The sequence below is a fragment of the Aotus nancymaae genome, unplaced genomic scaffold, assembly GCF_030222135.1.
Source record: "Aotus nancymaae isolate 86718 unplaced genomic scaffold, 86718_ANA_hifiasm-v0.15.2.pri h1tg000058l, whole genome shotgun sequence".
Classification (NCBI taxonomy): Eukaryota; Metazoa; Chordata; class Mammalia; order Primates; family Aotidae; genus Aotus; species Aotus nancymaae.
In genome coordinates, this window is record NW_026988472.1 from 47551989 (window position 1) to 47568672 (window position 16684).

General features: G+C 38.8%; 1 protein-coding gene across 6 annotated transcripts in view; it reads left to right on the top strand.

Annotated features, from left to right (window-relative positions):
* ARHGAP6 (Rho GTPase activating protein 6) overlaps positions 1 to 16684 on the top strand; it is a 532167-nt gene that overhangs the window by 392100 nt on the left and 123383 nt on the right. Inside the window, exon 1 of one of the 6 annotated variants that reach the window (XM_064364522.1) lies at positions 11622 to 11951. The exons of 4 other annotated variants lie outside the window; for them this stretch is intronic. The gene's annotated coding sequence lies outside the window, so the exon portion shown is untranslated. Of the gene's footprint in view, positions 1 to 11621; positions 11952 to 12187; positions 12261 to 16684 lie in introns of those variants that run through there. One more of the 6 variants, XM_064364523.1, reaches the window with a different exon arrangement.

Here is a 16684-nt window from a genome sequence, read left to right on the forward strand (position 1 = left end):
AAGTATTTACCCAGGTCTATGAAACACTGTGTAATTTATCATTTTAAAAGTCGTACATTGAGGAAAAAACATTTTTGAAAAATAAATCTGAAAATGGCAACTTGAAAATCAGATGTGTACCAGTAAATGCAGATGGTTTGTTTTCACGTCATGCCTGCATTTGCTGTCATTCTTCATGTTGGTTTCTCCCTTTTCAATTTTCCCTTTTACATGTTTGTCTCTTAATACTAAAAGCCAGGAAGCGAGATTTTTTTTTTTTTTTTTTTTTTTGCATTTTTACTGGAAGTGACTTTAGCTACTTTAAAATAAATGTCCTAAATATAAATATTCCCTGCTGGTCTTGTTTCCATGCTAATAGACAGAAATGATTTTCTGTATAGACACAGAAGTGCTACTCTCCCCCAAATTTTCTTTTAACCAGCAAATATACAAAAGCACAAAATGCTAGTGCTGTTTCTCTTCTTCCAGAATATACAGTCTAGCCAGGGAGAAAAGGCACAAATGTAGATAATAGAATAGCTTTCCAATGTTTAAATAAGAGTCAATAAAATAGCTGAGATGGGGCAGGGTTGGGGTAGATGAGTGTGATAGTTACATAGGAGGGATGTATCTGTGACGTTAGAGTTTTCTGGAAAAATAACTGACATTTAAACATTCCCGCCCCTCCTCTCTCCTCTCTCAATGAGACATCACACAAGTGATTGTCTAAACATCTCAAGTGTCTAGGTCATTTGGAACCTTGAAAGAAGCAGATTTGCCTTTTTTAACAAACATAAGGTGAATTTCCTTTGGTCATGTTTCAATGTTCCTTATAGGTCCATAGTAAACTTGTTTGTGTTCTAGATGGTATGATTTTCTTGTTAATGTGATGGTTCATTTGCAATGTCCATGTAGAGGGACAAGAGGGCTTCTCAGAGGAGCTGATGCTTCAATAAGCATTGCAGGGTGAGTAAGAGTTAGTTGATCCAAGACATGGGGAAGGTATTTGGACTAAGAGCACCCATCACCCCCACCATGAAGTCCTTTGGGCTCTTCCATGTGGCTGAAATTAAGGGATGTGAAGTAAGTGAGGCTTGGTGAAGCCCCAGAGCTAAACAGTGGCCAGATCTTGAGTGATCTTGTGTTTTCACCTCAGAGTTCAGAACTTCATCTGGAAAACTAGGAATCTCATTGATGGTTTTCATAAGGGAAGGGACCGGATGAGTTTTGCTTTGCAGGGAGAAAGAGCCTACAAGAATGTGGAAATGCTGGTGGACATTGCCTCAGAGAGAAAGTGATGAAGGAAAGGACAGTTTTTAATGAGGTGGAATCCACAGAAACTGGTGACTTTCTGAGTGCGAGTAGGAGAGAATAGGGAGTAATGTGATAAATAGTTTTGCTTCAGTTTTCCTGGGTCATTACAGGGAACCCATACTGATGTATTTAAACCACAAAATCATTGCCCCTACTTTTGTGTTTTTTTCATATACTTAAAGCAAGATGCATTCATTTGCATATATACCCTTTACCCACTGTGTATTATCATATACCTATTATAAATATTTGTCTATATAAGATGTAAATATGTTACATATATAATTCATATAATAAATATGTAATAGTCAAGATATATATATAACTTTAAATATAATAGATGTAGAGATACTTAAATCTATTTTATATTGACATATATCTATAATGTTTGCAGTTTTTAATTACAAGTTTCCCAGGCCGGCCATAGTGGATTTGATAGGCACACTCTAATATGAATATCTCTTCTTTCAAGAATACTTGGAAGAAATACTGATTCCTAATAAGCAGCTCATACCAAATACTACAAGCCATGCCATTGATTTCACTTTTTTTCCCTGAGCATTTTCTCATTATGTGCATAAAAGAAAATAAGATATTGAGTGATCTCTCTGGACCCATCTGCTCATACATACAGAGATGTCACAATGATAGTTCTAAAAATATGTGGTTCCCAGACACAGGAAGGGGAGTGACACATACTGGGGCCTGTCAGGTTGGAGGGAGGGAGAGCATCAGGATAAATAGCTAATGGATGCTAGGCTTACTACCTAGGTGACGGGTTGATAGGTGCAGCGAACCACCATGGCACATGTTTACCTATGTAACAAACCTGCACCATCCCGCACATGTTCCCTGGAACTTAAAATCAAAATCAAAATTATTTTTCAAAAGAAACAGACAAAAACACGTGGTTCCTTTGCTGTTCGAAATAGTGAAATGCTCCACCATCAGATGTGAACATTGTCATCTCCTGTGTCATATGCCTGGTGATTTCTTTTCAGTGGGTCCAGATCTGCGGTCAGCAACCTTTTTCTGTAAAGAATCAGATAGGAAGCATTTTAGGTGTTGTAGATCATACTGTCTCTGTTGCAACTACTCAGCTTTGCTGTTGTATCAGAAAAGCAGCCACAGATAATATGTAAATGAGTAGGTGTGGTTGTTTTCCAATAAAATTTGATTACAAAAACAGGTCTTAGGCTGTCCTTTGCTGACCCTGCTGTAAGTCAACAGTTGCCACCTCAAGATCAAGGCATGCCTCAATCAATATGTTAGAAGTAATTTATTTTTTTTAGTTGGAGCCTGGCTCTGTCACCACGCTGGAGTGCAGTGGTGCAATCTCAGCTCACTGCAACCTCCACCTCTTGGATTCAAGTGATTCTCCTGCCTCAGCTTCCCAAGTAGCTGGGACTACAGGCATGCGCCACCATGCCCAGCTAATTTTTGTATTTTTAATAGAGACAAGGTTTTACCATGTTGGCCAGGATGGTCTCGATCTCTTGACCTTCTGATCTGCCCGCCTTGACCTCCCAAAGTGCTGGGATTACAGGTGTGAGCCACCGCGAGTGGCCAGAGGTAATTTATTTCCTATAATGATTAAGTTACAAACTTGAGAATCTTTATAAGAAAACTAAATGGGAGAGAGTGGTGAGCCTAGAACCACCTCAGACAGTCATTTTGATGAACTTTCTTGAGTAGGAGAGCAAGGTGCAGAAAAGTAGCATAGGATAGTGGTTAAGACCACAGACTCAGGACTAAGGTCCCTGAGTTTGAATTCCAGCCATACCGCTTGTGATATGTATCCTGGGACAAGTTACTTGACCTCCCTGTGCTTTGATTTCTTCATCTATAAAATGAGCATATTAATAAACCTCACATCTTAAGATTGTTTAATGATTAAAACCACGAGTGCATGGTAAGGGATTAGAATAATAATGGGTACACATTATATGCACAAGATGTATTAGTCATTCCCCACATATCTAAATCAGTTCGATTTAGATCCAGGACATAGCTCTCAGCTTATTTTATCTGTGCTGTGAGTCACTGATGAATAAGCCATACTGTGCATCACTAATTAATAGTTGTGGTGACTACAAATTTTTTATATTGCTAATGGGATGCAGTTTTGTCATTTCTTACATTAAAAAATAGTCTACCCATAGATGGATACTTAACAAGAACGAAGCAGCAAAACTCAGTGTAGAAAATGTGAGCATGCATGAATCCATAATGCCCGTGAGTAAAAATGACAAGGGAACATGTTGTTAGGGTACAACCGTTGAAATTACCAAAAGGTCAGCAAAGCAATTTTGTACTTGAACATTGGACATTATGTTCTTTATGTTCACATCACTGAACTCTGGAATTTTGAGTCTACTTTTTTTAAAAAAAATAAAATGTAGCTATGTTTATGGCATACCCTTTCTTGTCTATCCTATTAATATTAACTGGTAGCACAGAAGTCAAGAAAAATGAAGACTCATTGAAATAAATGTGTTCAATATTTAAAAAAATCAGATTAGCATATAATTGATTTTTGTTTGTAACTGTTTTCAAAATGGTCTTCATATTGCCACGTTAATTGATCATATGCTTGGAACGTGCTTTTAGAGATTTCACTTTCTCCTTCAAAAGTTGGCTCTGCTATTCATTTTATTTACCAAATAAAATGGTGAGGTGTGGGCAGGGGTGTGAGGAAAAAGCAATCATAACCTGGATCTAGGAGCGCGTGTGACACATTCATTTGTCATAGGTGTTACGTGTGTAGCTCTCTCCTCTCTACAAGACATTTTATCTCCACTTTACACAGCAGGTAATTGAGGCTTAAAAGGGTTGGATACTCACTTGGCTAGTTATGTGCTGAACTTGAATTCAAACACAGGCAGCCAGAAAGAGAGTCCTCCCTGCAACTACTGTGCTGTAACACTGCATCCCATTTGAACAAAACAGTGGCAAAATGAACAGATAAGATGAAAGCTGCTTCACTGGGCTACTATTCAAAATATTCCCCATCACATTTGTGGCAGAGCTCATGGAAGGTGACATCTGGATCAAGCCTGTGCACATGAAAAACAATTTTAAGTTATGGATGCATGCGCTTGGAGATTTGATTTCTTAATTGGTAGCATTGTCAAGTTTTCTTTCTGGACCAGTGGAAGAGAAAGGAAAAAAAGAATCTGGACTTTGAAATGAGGGCACATTATGCCCTTGGTGTGGGAGAAATCTGGCAGAGTCAATGAATGAAGGAATATATGGAGAATATACTCATCACATGAGTATGTGGAGGAGTGCAAGAGGCAGCAGGGACGGAAGCAAAGGTACATGACGAATGCTTAGTAGAAGTTTCTATGGCCATATCTCAAGTGCTCACTAGCCATTGGTGGCTAGTGGCCACCTTAGCAGTTAGTATGGCACATATACACCATGGAATACTATGCAGCCATAAAAAACGATGAGTTCGCGTCCTTTGTAGGGACATGGATGAACCTGGAGACCATCATCCTCAGCAAACTGACACAAGAACAGAAAATCAAACACTACATGTTCTCACTCATAGGCAGATGTTGAACAATGAGAACACATGTACACAGGGAGGGGAGCATCACACACTGAGGTCTGTGGGTAGGGGGAACTAGGGGAGGGACAGTGTAGGGTAGGGAGTTGGGGAGGGATAACATGGGGAGAAATACCAGATATAGGTGATGGGGATGGAGGCAGCAAACCACATTGCCACGTATGTACCTATGCAACAATCCTGCATGATCTGCACATGTACCCCAGAACCTAAAATGCAATTATATATAGATATAGATATAGATATATATGAAAAAATGTCCATTATTATAGAAAAGGCTATTGAACCATACTGTTTTTGAGGAGATGGACATGGTCATAAGAATTTTTGAAAACCACAGCAAGTAATTCTAATGTGCAATGAGCTTAGAGAACTCTTGGTCCTTAGAGAATACATTTGTTCTAAAATGTATCACTACTTGTATCTGAGCTAATTTGGCTTTGGAAAATGATTCTGAAAATAATGTTATTGCTGGACTTTTCGTGCAGCCTAGAAATATAGCTGCATATATTTTTCTTTAAAGCAGCTTGCTTGCTCATTTTCTCTACAAGGTTTAGATGAGTTAACTACCAGACTGCAACTAAAAATGCATAACTTGCCTTCCCCCACTTAGAATGAAGTGGTACAACAAAACATGCTGATTTTGAATTACTTATTAAGAGTTTAATAAGATAGATTATCTTATAGTAAAACTGAGAGGCTCATTGTCCACAGGTCACATTTTAGGCAACAGATTAGAGGCAACTGATGCCTGTATAATTGATCATAACCCAAATTAATTTATTAAGGTAATATGTTTATTTAATCTTATGTAATTTTGAGGAAATTGTTTTCCTTTCTCATTAGAGAAGAACCCCATTAAGAAGAGACTTTTGCAAAGTGCCAAAGTGTAGTTGATGAAACACAATGTCACCAAATGTAGCACCGAAATGAGAAAGTGGAAAGAAATTCACTTTGGCATTTTTTATTTTGCCTAGTTTGTTTGGCCGAAGAGTTTTTAAACTCCTAAATATGATATTCATCTATGCTTAAGGCTTGTTTTGTATCCTGCTGATTTGTAAATATCTGACTTGGGATTGGGTTCTTCAGTTTGAGGTGACAGTACTTCAACATCCCTGTATCTTTTAGGTAATCTTGCACTGAAATCCATTTCATGTTTAATGAGCAGTGAATATACCCATAACAGAATAAATGACCTGCCCTACAGAGAGTTCCCATGACGTCTTACTTACAATGAGTGCCCTCTTATCTGAATTTCCTTCTTTTTGGAAGAAACCTGAAGCATCCAACCTTATAACTCAGCATTCCTCACTACATGAATAGAAGGAGCAGCTACAAAAGAAATGCCATTCTCTGCAGTGCGGTGGAACCAGCGATATTCAGATTTTTCCGTGAGAATCAGGATAAAATGCTTTTCTCTAGGTCAACCCTCCTTGGCACCTAAACTGAGATGCAGATTTCCCACTCTGTACTCAAAGGTATTTCTCCAGCTATAATCTTGGGCTTGATTTTCTGGGGATCCACATTTATTGGAAAAAGAGAGGGACTCTCATAAAGAAAGAATTCCTAGAGTCAGCTTGTTTTATTGCTGCCTAGAGTTGCTTCTTATCAGTTCATTCCACACATGGGGCCTCCCTTTACCAGTTACATTGTAGACTCAGTGTTTGCTTCCTCTCTTTATCCCCTTCCTATCTGTTCCGCACCACTTGGCCTCATTCATCTTTTCTAAAACACTTCTTTCATGGTGTTACACCCCTACCCAAAACTGAGAGTGGCTAATTCCACTTGCAAACGATCTGGCATCCAGGAGCGTTTCTAACATGCCTTTCCTTTTTCTTTAAATAAAATGCCTATTCCTCTCCTTACTCCTGGAGGTCATTGCCCCATCTGTTGGCTTTTCTTTTCTGTTTCCTCCTGGTGCCCTGCCTCTGTTTGTTCATAATTTTGTGTCGCAATTCCACGGGGCTTTGAGCCCTGAGCTGTCCTCCATGTATTTACCTGAATTCTCCCAGTTGCAGAGACGCCTTCCAGTCTCTGTTGAATGCTCTGTGTCATACTTACTTTGTATATAGGTCTTCCAAGGGAGTGAATAAAGAAAAGGTTGCTGGCATGCTGTGATATTGCCTCGGCATTAAAATTATTGTATTTGAAAACAGACTGCCTGGGTTTGAGTGCCAACTCCTTACTTCCCAATTGTGTGACTTCTGGCAAGGTGTTTACACTCCCTTTGTTTCAATTTTCTTGTCTGCAAAATGGCGGTAATTCCAGTACCTGCCTCCAAGAGGATAGTGAGTTTCATGGAGGCAATAAGCACCCAGTAAATTTTAGGTGTTCTTTATTTTGGTTTTGACTGTTTCAGATTCATGGTCTTAAATAGCTTTCCAGTTACTAGATTTGCTTTGATGGTAGAGTTTAGATCTGAAGGATCCAAAATATTCTCTCCCTGCAAATAGGTCACAGTAGCAGCAGGAGGACATTATCGATTGGACCAAGGTCAGGGTGCTAGGATGGGAAAAGGACAGACAGCTACAGTTAAGGAAGCAAATGGCAGCAATGAGAGAATGTCCTTTGGCTTATAACCTAGCTTCTGGAAGTTCTGAGCAATCCAAAGACAGAGTTGGACAGTTAAATTGATGGTACCACATTTTCACCAAGCACTGTAAGGCAGCAGATGAACTAAAATGTCCCTCACAATTCACATGTTTATATACAGTCATAAAAAATATTAAGACCTTACATGAAAACTCTATGCTACACTCAGAAAAGTTTAACAGGACCAGCCCAAATGCCCGTCAATGATAGACTGGATAAAGAAAATGTGGCACATATACACCATGGAATACTATGCAGCCATAAAAAACGATGAGTTCATGTCCTTTGCAGGGACGTGGATGAAACTGGAAACCATCATTCTCAGCAAACTGACACAAGAACAGAAAACCAAACACCACATATTCTCACTCATAAGTGGGTGTTGAGCAATGAGAACACATGGACACAGGGAGGGGAACATCACACACCAGGGCCTGTTGGGGGGTGAGGGCTAGGGGAGGGATAGCAGGGATTGAGGGGATTAGGGAGGGATAACATTAGGAGAAATACCTAATGTAGATGACAGGGGGAGTGGATGAAGCAAACCACCATGGCATGTGTATACCTATGTAACAATCCTGCATGATCTGCACATGTACCCCAGAACTTAAAGTATAATAATAGTAAAAATAAATAAATAAAGCAAAAAAAAAGGTTAACAGGACCAGTGAAAGGTTTATCAGTAATGAATGTAACCTCAATGAAATTTCACTGTGCCGTTTTATTAGAGTCAGTCATGATTCTGAAAGATAAAAGCATTACCTATTTCTAACCACTGACTATAATTTAAAATTTGAAGGATGTCATTAGAAATATATTTATGTTCTTTTTTATTAAGGACTTTCTACATGCTCAGCAAAGAATGTATAAAGAGAAATTTTTACTTTACCATTCAGTTGATCAACTATTCTCTTTCCATGTGAGAATGTAGGAAGGGAAGAAATGAGCCATCATGTCATTCAGAGGGAGGTATAGGAGGAGTTTCAAGAGCAAGGGCTCCAGATCAGACTGCTTAGATTTATTGTCTGTGTTGATACGGGAAGATCAGGAAAGTGAGGTCAGCTGCTATATCAGATACATCCTCAAATCTCACAATATAAGTCTATTTGTCATTCATACTGTTAGATTGACCATGATTGGTGGCACAGCTGTGCTCTAAGTAATGATTCTGAACCTGGGCTGCTGCTTCTTTCATTCAGCTGGAGGTAGGGTAGGCTGGATTTAGGTTGAGACATTGGGGCGTCGCCTCTCCACATGGTCTCTTCAACATAGTGGCTACACCCATGACATGGTGGCTCAAGGGTCCTATAAATGCAAAAGCAGAAGTTTCCATGTTTTCTTATGTCTCAAGCCCAGAATGGGCTTGGCATCCCCTTCTGCCACATTCAGTTGGTTAAGTAAATCATAGAGCCAGGCAGGCTTGAAGGGCAGGGGACTACACTAGGCAAAGAATGCTGAAAAGTATGGTCTGTTCCTGGGACTACCACACATGGCTATGCGGCCTGCCTGGATGCTGTCTCCAGGTTTTTATGGACCAGGGCTAGATGTGAAGCTTGTCACTTCCTCTGGCATTCCATTAACTAGTCTCCAGTCATATGACCACTATTAACTGCAAGGGAGACTGGGAAATGTAGACTAGCCGAATGCCCCTGAAAAGAGGGCTCTGGCCCTCATGAGCAGTCTTTTCCTCACTGTGTGCCATCCATTTCTGTGCCTCCATCACTTCCTCTATAAAATGAAATTGTTGGAGGCACACATAAAGTGCTTAGCACCTAATATGTGCTTAGCACCTAATATATGCTCAGAAAATCTCTGTTACTATTCACTATTATGTAGTGGCTATTTGATTTTATTCCATCTAAGTCAACACACATGGCACTAGATACCAGGCTAAGAAATTTGGACTTTGTCCTGGAGCTAAAAAGGAGATATCAAAGGGTTTTAGACAAAAGAGTGCTATAATCAGAAATGTGTTCACTCCAAAATTTGACAGAGTGATTTTATATTTTTGCCTTAAATGTGCAAGATATCATCAAGGATGTAAACAGAAATAATCCAGGTAAGAGCTAAGAAGAAGTTGGAATTAATGCTTAATGGCATAGATTCTCAGGCTATAAATTGTTTCTTGGTGTGCTTAGCTATGGGAGGGTTAAATGGGAAAAAAATGACTGTTGTGTTCTCAGCATTTTTTGTGATTAGCAAAAGTCTTCCACAGATTGAACCTTTTAATTGCTTCCTGATATTTATATCCAAGGCTGTTTCGGTGACTCTTTGGTCTCTTATTGGTTTTACTTAAAGAGTTGTTATTTAAATCTTAAAAAAGGATTCTTTATCATTACCTTTTGTTTTTCTGGTTTGAATGCATTTTCCAAACAATACCAAATATACACACCTTCTCCATTATTTCTGCATTTCTTCTCAAGGCCTGCCTTGCTTCCACTCTTAAAAGAGACTACAAATTTCACAAGACATTGTCTCTTGAGATTATTCACTTAAATAGTCACCTTTTTATGAAACATTTGTTGACCTGAAAGTGTATGTCTTCATCAAATAATTGATTTAACAGACCACTCTAGTTTTAGGTCATCATTCTTATTTCATCACTGTCTCTTCCTCATTGGACATTTATAACATGGCTCCTACTAGTGCTGACTCTGAACTGTGGCTTTATCTTGCAGTTAATTTGTAATCTCATAGTGGTTGAGATCACAGCTACATTACTTATGAGCTGTGAATCTTTGGGCAAGTTACTCAACTCCTCTGAGCTTCTGTTTCCTCGTCTGTAACATGAGGATAATAATGTAACCTACTATGAAAAATTCTTTTGATGGTTAGATAAGTCAGTGCTTATAAAATGTCTTAAACAATGCCTGATGCTTAGTAAATGCTCAGTCAGAACTACATGTTGCTGTCATCTATTCATGAACTAAAGGATCATTTGCCTAATAAAAAATGAATAGCATATTTATCAATTTCATGTGCAATAATATATTAAGATATTAGATATATTGACATTAAGATATCAAATCTCTTTAAATGAGAATGTAACTTCCATTAATGAGTATCAAATATGAGCCCTATTGAGTGTCTACTGGAATTATGTGTATTTGCAACATCAAGAGTTTTGGGGGTAGTGTTGGTGGAGGTATGTGCGGTAAAAGGTAGATTTTACACTGAATCTCTGTTTAAGTTTAATCATTCTAGTAAAGAAAACCACCTGGAATATTTTACTACTTTAAAATTCCTTCCTTAGCAGCAGCAGCAGAGGCTATGTGTGGCTTACATGATTAACCTCACAGAATCCTAGTAAAACCATACCGAGTCCTTAATTTTGAATCAGTAAGATCTTCCATGAAATCATTTCCTGGTTTGTCAATTATAATCACAGTGATTCTTTTGTTGGAATTCACTTGAGACCCATGGGAGAGCTATAACTTCCTATCAACTGGGAAACAAAGATGTCTTTTCAAATTGGATTCGGTTCAGTGCCATGTGGAATACATGGAGATCAAGGTAATTCACGATTGGAATTCATCTTCCCTTTTCCCTCCACTCTTCACAGATGCCACCTCCAGCCCCCACACCAACCTGCACCCTCTTAGACATGGCCATGTGGGTACATTCACTCTGAACTCCACACCCTCTGTTCAGGAAATGAACGACTTCTCAAGGACTGCTGTCGCACAAAGAGGATAAAATACAGAGCATGTGCTATGCTTCAGTGTGAAAGAGAAAAAACTTTTTCTTTTTAATGTGTGCGCTAGTGTTAGAAAAATGAAGTCAGTGGTTTTAAAATACGATTTGAGAATTGAGAATTTGTCCTAAACAAAGAAGGCATCCTATGTGCTTTATCTTGCTCTCGGGGTTTTCACCAGTGGCTTCCAACATTCTTTGGTTGATTCCTAATAAGGACAGTTTACACAGTTACAATCCAATTACCGTTTGTAGATCCCTGTGGAAAAGGGGATTTTTTTTTTTAGAGGAATCCTTTTCTAACTCCAATATATTTCTTCAAAATCGTCTTATAAAAATAAGAAGCAGGAAATACAGTTTCAATTTCTCTTCATTCTTTTTGTCCCTTCCCTCCCCTCTTTCCTTCTCCCCAACTCTGTCTCTCTCTTTCTCTCTCTCTCTCTCTCTCTCTCTCTCTCTCACACACACACACACACACTCATTTGTGCACTTACTCGGGGACACAGCCTGCCTCCGTTCTGAAAGGACAGGAACTTCTCAATGATCCGATGAAAAGATTGCATATTTTTGGTCCCAAGATTCACAGTAGCGGAGGTCTCTGGCAACAAAAGGTATCGTGGGAGTCACAGCTATGCCAGCTGGGCCATTTCTCAGACACTCGATATGATCTGCCATTTCAGGATGCATTTTTCACCAAAAAAAATAATTTTTTTTTAAAAACAGACTCAACTTCTTACTCCAAGCTTAGTTCAGTTAGATTAGAGAGGACAGCAGAGACGCAGCTGATTACAATTTATGGGTAAGCAATATAAATATCTATACTTACACTTCTTTTTTAAGACAATTGTGATTAAAATTTTGTGATTCTTTCACATCCATCTTGTGCTTTAGGAGAAAACTGGATTATCAGTGTCTGAGATGCATGACAGCTAAAAACTGTTTGTGTCAATACAGATTTATGGGAACCTTATTTTTAGATTAATGATGTTGCAGCAGCTTGAAATGAGCAAACTCAAGCAGAAAGGATTGTGTTATGATTAACGGAACAGCATAATTGGGCTGGTTTCTGTAAAAGATTCGGGCACAGGCTGTTTTGAAGTCTGAAAGGGTAAAGTGGTTTATCTTTCCTTCTTAACTTCTTGAATATGGGTGGAACATTTTCGTTGCTGTGGCTGTGATAAATATGGGTTTGGGGGAACAGTTGGGATATTATATAAGGCTAATAATAAATTTGATTTGCATGTGCTGTTGTTTACAAAAGAGGAAAACTTTAAGCCTCTAAATTTTAAAACGCTGTCTGGCTTTCATTATTATAATGGTATGTCGTTCCATATCTCATTATGCCACTGCAGCCACTTTGCTCATTTGTGAAGTTAGAGGTTTGGATTGGTTTATCATGAAATGTTATGAAATAGATATAGTCGTTATGAGTCTAAATTCCAGAACCTAAAGCCTGGCTTCAAATCCCAACTCTGCCACTTAATTGGTTTGTGCTCTTGTCAAGTTACTTAAGTTCTGTGCCTCAGTTTCTTCCTCTGAAATATGGGAATAATGATGGTAACATAGTCCTTAGGTTGTTGTAAGAATTAAATGAGATAATATAAATAAAGGGCTTAGAACAGTAACTAGCAGAGTGGACCATCTATAAACGTGAGCAGAATCTTCAACGTTTAATCTGTCTCTGGAGGTCTGTTCTAATTTCAGTGAACTAAATTTAATTAGAGAAAGACAAGTAGAACCATCAGCTGCTGGCCCTGTCATTGAGAAGTTTCTAATTCATGCCAGTGTTTCCATTTTCTGCAACTCTGAGATCTGTGCAGGCTGTTTTACCTTCTTCCCATGTAAGACTCAGGAAAAGCTTAGAACTAAGAATTAAATTGACGGCCGTTAGAAAGGTCCACAATTCAACTGGGGCTACACAGAAATAAAATTGACCTTTTGCTCTGACGTTTTTGCCCTTGAGGACTTCCAGTATGTCCCCTCTATGCTAACCATTGGAAAGGTTCTTTCCACTGGAAACAAGATACAAGTGACATTTGTTTTTTTAGATGGTGTTAGCCCAGCACTGAGTTTGACAATGTTCATTTCTACATTTTTAGTTTATCAGTAACCCAAGTGAACAGGCCATTGGGAGGTAACCACTTCTATTTCACCCTAGTATTTGCCTATTTTCTAATATCCTAAATTATTTTAATGTTGTGTGATTTTTTTTTTTACAGGCTCTCTGGGATGTTTCTCAGAGACAAAATCTTGGGAGAGGAGGAAAATGGTGATGGCAAAAGGCAGATCTAATCATAGATGTGCCTTTACTTTTAGTCTAGTCAAGATGTCAGTAAACTTTTTCGGTAACGGGCCAGATGGTTAATGGAAGGGCAGCTTCATGGACTGGGCAGCCTCTGTTGCAACAATTCAACTCTGCAATTGTAGCTTGTAGACTGCCATGGACAATAACAATGAATGAGTGTGGCTGTTATTTTCATAAACCAATAAAATTTTATTTATAAAAACAATCAGTGGACAGGACTTGGCTTCCCTACTAATCAGCTTGTATCAGCAAAATCCCTATTATCATCCCCATTTCACAGATGAGGAAAGTGAGGCATGCGGGGTGTAAGTAGCTTGCTAAAAAGCCACATGCCTGGCTAGTAATTGGCAAAACTGGGACTCAAACTCAGGCAGCCCAGCTTGCCAGCCCTTGCTTTTAGCCACTATGCCACTATGCCATGCCGTACCTATGTCAACCAGTCTCTGCCTGGACTGCTGGGCTTCTGAAACCTGCCTGGCTCATTCCCTCACCTCCTTAAAGGTTGATGCAAATATGTTCTCTGCAAGGCTGTCCGGGTAGTTCACCCAACACTCCTATTCCCCTCACCCTGTGCTACCTCCTTCTCTAGCTCTTATCACCTTGTAAAACTTCTTTGTATTTCAGCACACATTTCTTATGAATTTTTGGTGTCTCTAAAACTTCCAAGTTAAGATGTTGTGTTAAGTCTTTCTTGTATCACCATAAAAATATCTGAGACTGAGTAATTTGTAAAGAAAGGAAAAGAGGTTTAATTGGTTCAGAGTTCTGCCGACTGAACAGGAAGCATGGTGGTGGCATCTGCTCAGCTTCTGGTAATGGCCTCAGGGAACTTTTACTCAGGATGGAAGGCAACAGGGAGTAGTCTGTCGCATGGTAAGAGCAGAAGCAAGAGAGGGAAGAAGTGTCACGCTCTTTTAAACAACCAGATCTCACATGAACTCAGAACAAGAATTCGCTATTGCAAGGACAGCACCAAGACATTCATGAGGGATCAACCTCCATGACCCAAACACTTCCCACCAGGCCCCACCTCCAACGTTAGTGATTATATTTCAACCTGAGATAGATTTAGAGGGGACAAACATCCAAACCATATCAGATGGGGATGCAGATTTAGAGTGGTGATGATTAATATTAATTATAACTTAAATTTCCATTTATTCAAGTCTTGTGGGAGCTTATAAGCCCTCCACAAGAAATTCATTTGTATTGTCTGATATTATCCCTACAAACTAAGAGTTAAGTCTTGTTCTTTTCTCCATCTTATTAATGAGGAAACCGACGTTCAGAGGTGTTCTGAATCTTACCAAAGACCTCCCATCTATTTGAATCTCAACCTTTATTATGCAAAAAGTAAAATTCATCTGGGGATGCTGCTTTATAATGGAGGTGCTTGGGCCCTACTACTTGTGACTCTAATTCTCTAAATCTACCTTAAAGCTGAAGGAACCTACATGTTTAGCAATGATCATCTGCCCAGGTGATTCCGATGCCTTGCATCCACAAACCATATTGTGAGCAGCCCTGCATCACCCCTTGTTTGGCCCTGGGGAGTTTACAGTTGAATGAGATTGAAGAGATGCTGCAATTAGACACTAACTGCAAGAACATAAGAAAACAATGTGGTATAGAACCAAACCAGAATTACTTCAATCAATTTTATTTCATGGGAAAATCAAGTCTGTGTGTAAAGATGCAACTTAGCTCAAAAGAATGACTTTCTGAATAAACCATAGGTATTAGATTGTTTGGGTTTTAGTTTGTATTTTGCTTCTTTTTTTTCTAAACATAGAGACATATACTTCTGCTGGGAAGGAAATCTACTTAGTTAACACTTTTGGTGAGTTGTTCTCCAGTTAGTCAAGATTCTTTCGTTTTCAAACATTTTTGTTTGCTGCTTTTAATTAGGTTTGTTGTATTTGTGCTTCTTAATACTAGTTTAAAATAAGGCCTATAATTCTGTTTATGTGTACAATATGTAGAAAAATACATGTAAAATACACATAGTAATACATGATATATATATGAATATATAGTGCATGTTTTTGATGATAAAATATATAACTGATTGTTAATATTTTCCAGCACCATCATTTTAAGGAGATTCTATATGATTCGGGCTTAACAGAATACTTATTTATGCTAAACCAAGGTTTCTCAACCTCTGCACTATAGACATTTTGATCCAGATAGTTTTTGATTTGGGTTAGTAGTCCTGTGCATTATAAGGTGTTTAGCAGCATCCCTAGCCTCTATCTTCTAGACGCCAGTATCAAATGCTGCCCCAGTTGTAACAATGAAAAGTGTCTCCAGACATTGCTAAATGCTCACTGGGGGCAACATTACCCCGCCAAGGACCACTATCCTATATCCTTTTTATCATATTGCTACCCTTTATTAATGCTGTCACATAGTACCCTAGACCTTTACAACTGCCAAAGTCTTTAGTCTATCCAGAGACACTGGTTGGGTTTCAATTTCATCTACATTTATAAAATCAAAACAAATTTGAAATCATCCATTTTTAATCCTTAAAAAAATATCCCATTATGACCACTCAAAAGACTAGATTTAGAAAGCCTTCAAATGAGTCATCCATTTATAAGATAAACAGTCACCAAAGAAAAATGCTGGCCTGGACCATGTATCTGGGAGTTGAGGAACCACCAGAAACATATTCTAGACTGTGCTGGTAGGCTCTGGTGCCCTTCCTGGGTGCTTGTTTACCAGTTTATGCTCCACGCCATGAGAGTCACAGGGAGACTATGACCTTTGTGTTCATGTCTTACTGCTCTTATGAGGTCTGATGGGTGGGTTTAGGTATCATGGATTCACTCTTCCCTACATCACTTATTATCACTTTTATTTTTTCCCCTCCTGTACTGGCATGGGTTTTTTTGGGTGTTTTTTTTTTTTTGGCTTTTCAACAGGCCATTTCAAAAGACTGTCTCTTAATGGTTTATTCGAATCCAGAATACAGTTTCCAGCATATATACAACATTGTATGGGTTGGTTAGGTTTCCAATTTATTTAACTCATGATATGCCTGATTCGTTAGTCCCTTGATTGACAAATATTCAGTGGCTGTTAAGTGCCAGATACTGCCTTAGATACTGAGAACACCAAAGTGAATAAGCCAGACAAGGCTTATTCAGGATTTCCTCCTGAATCTGGCTGACATATGTGGCTGATAATGCAAGGCCCTAGGACTGGGTTGCTGGAACATG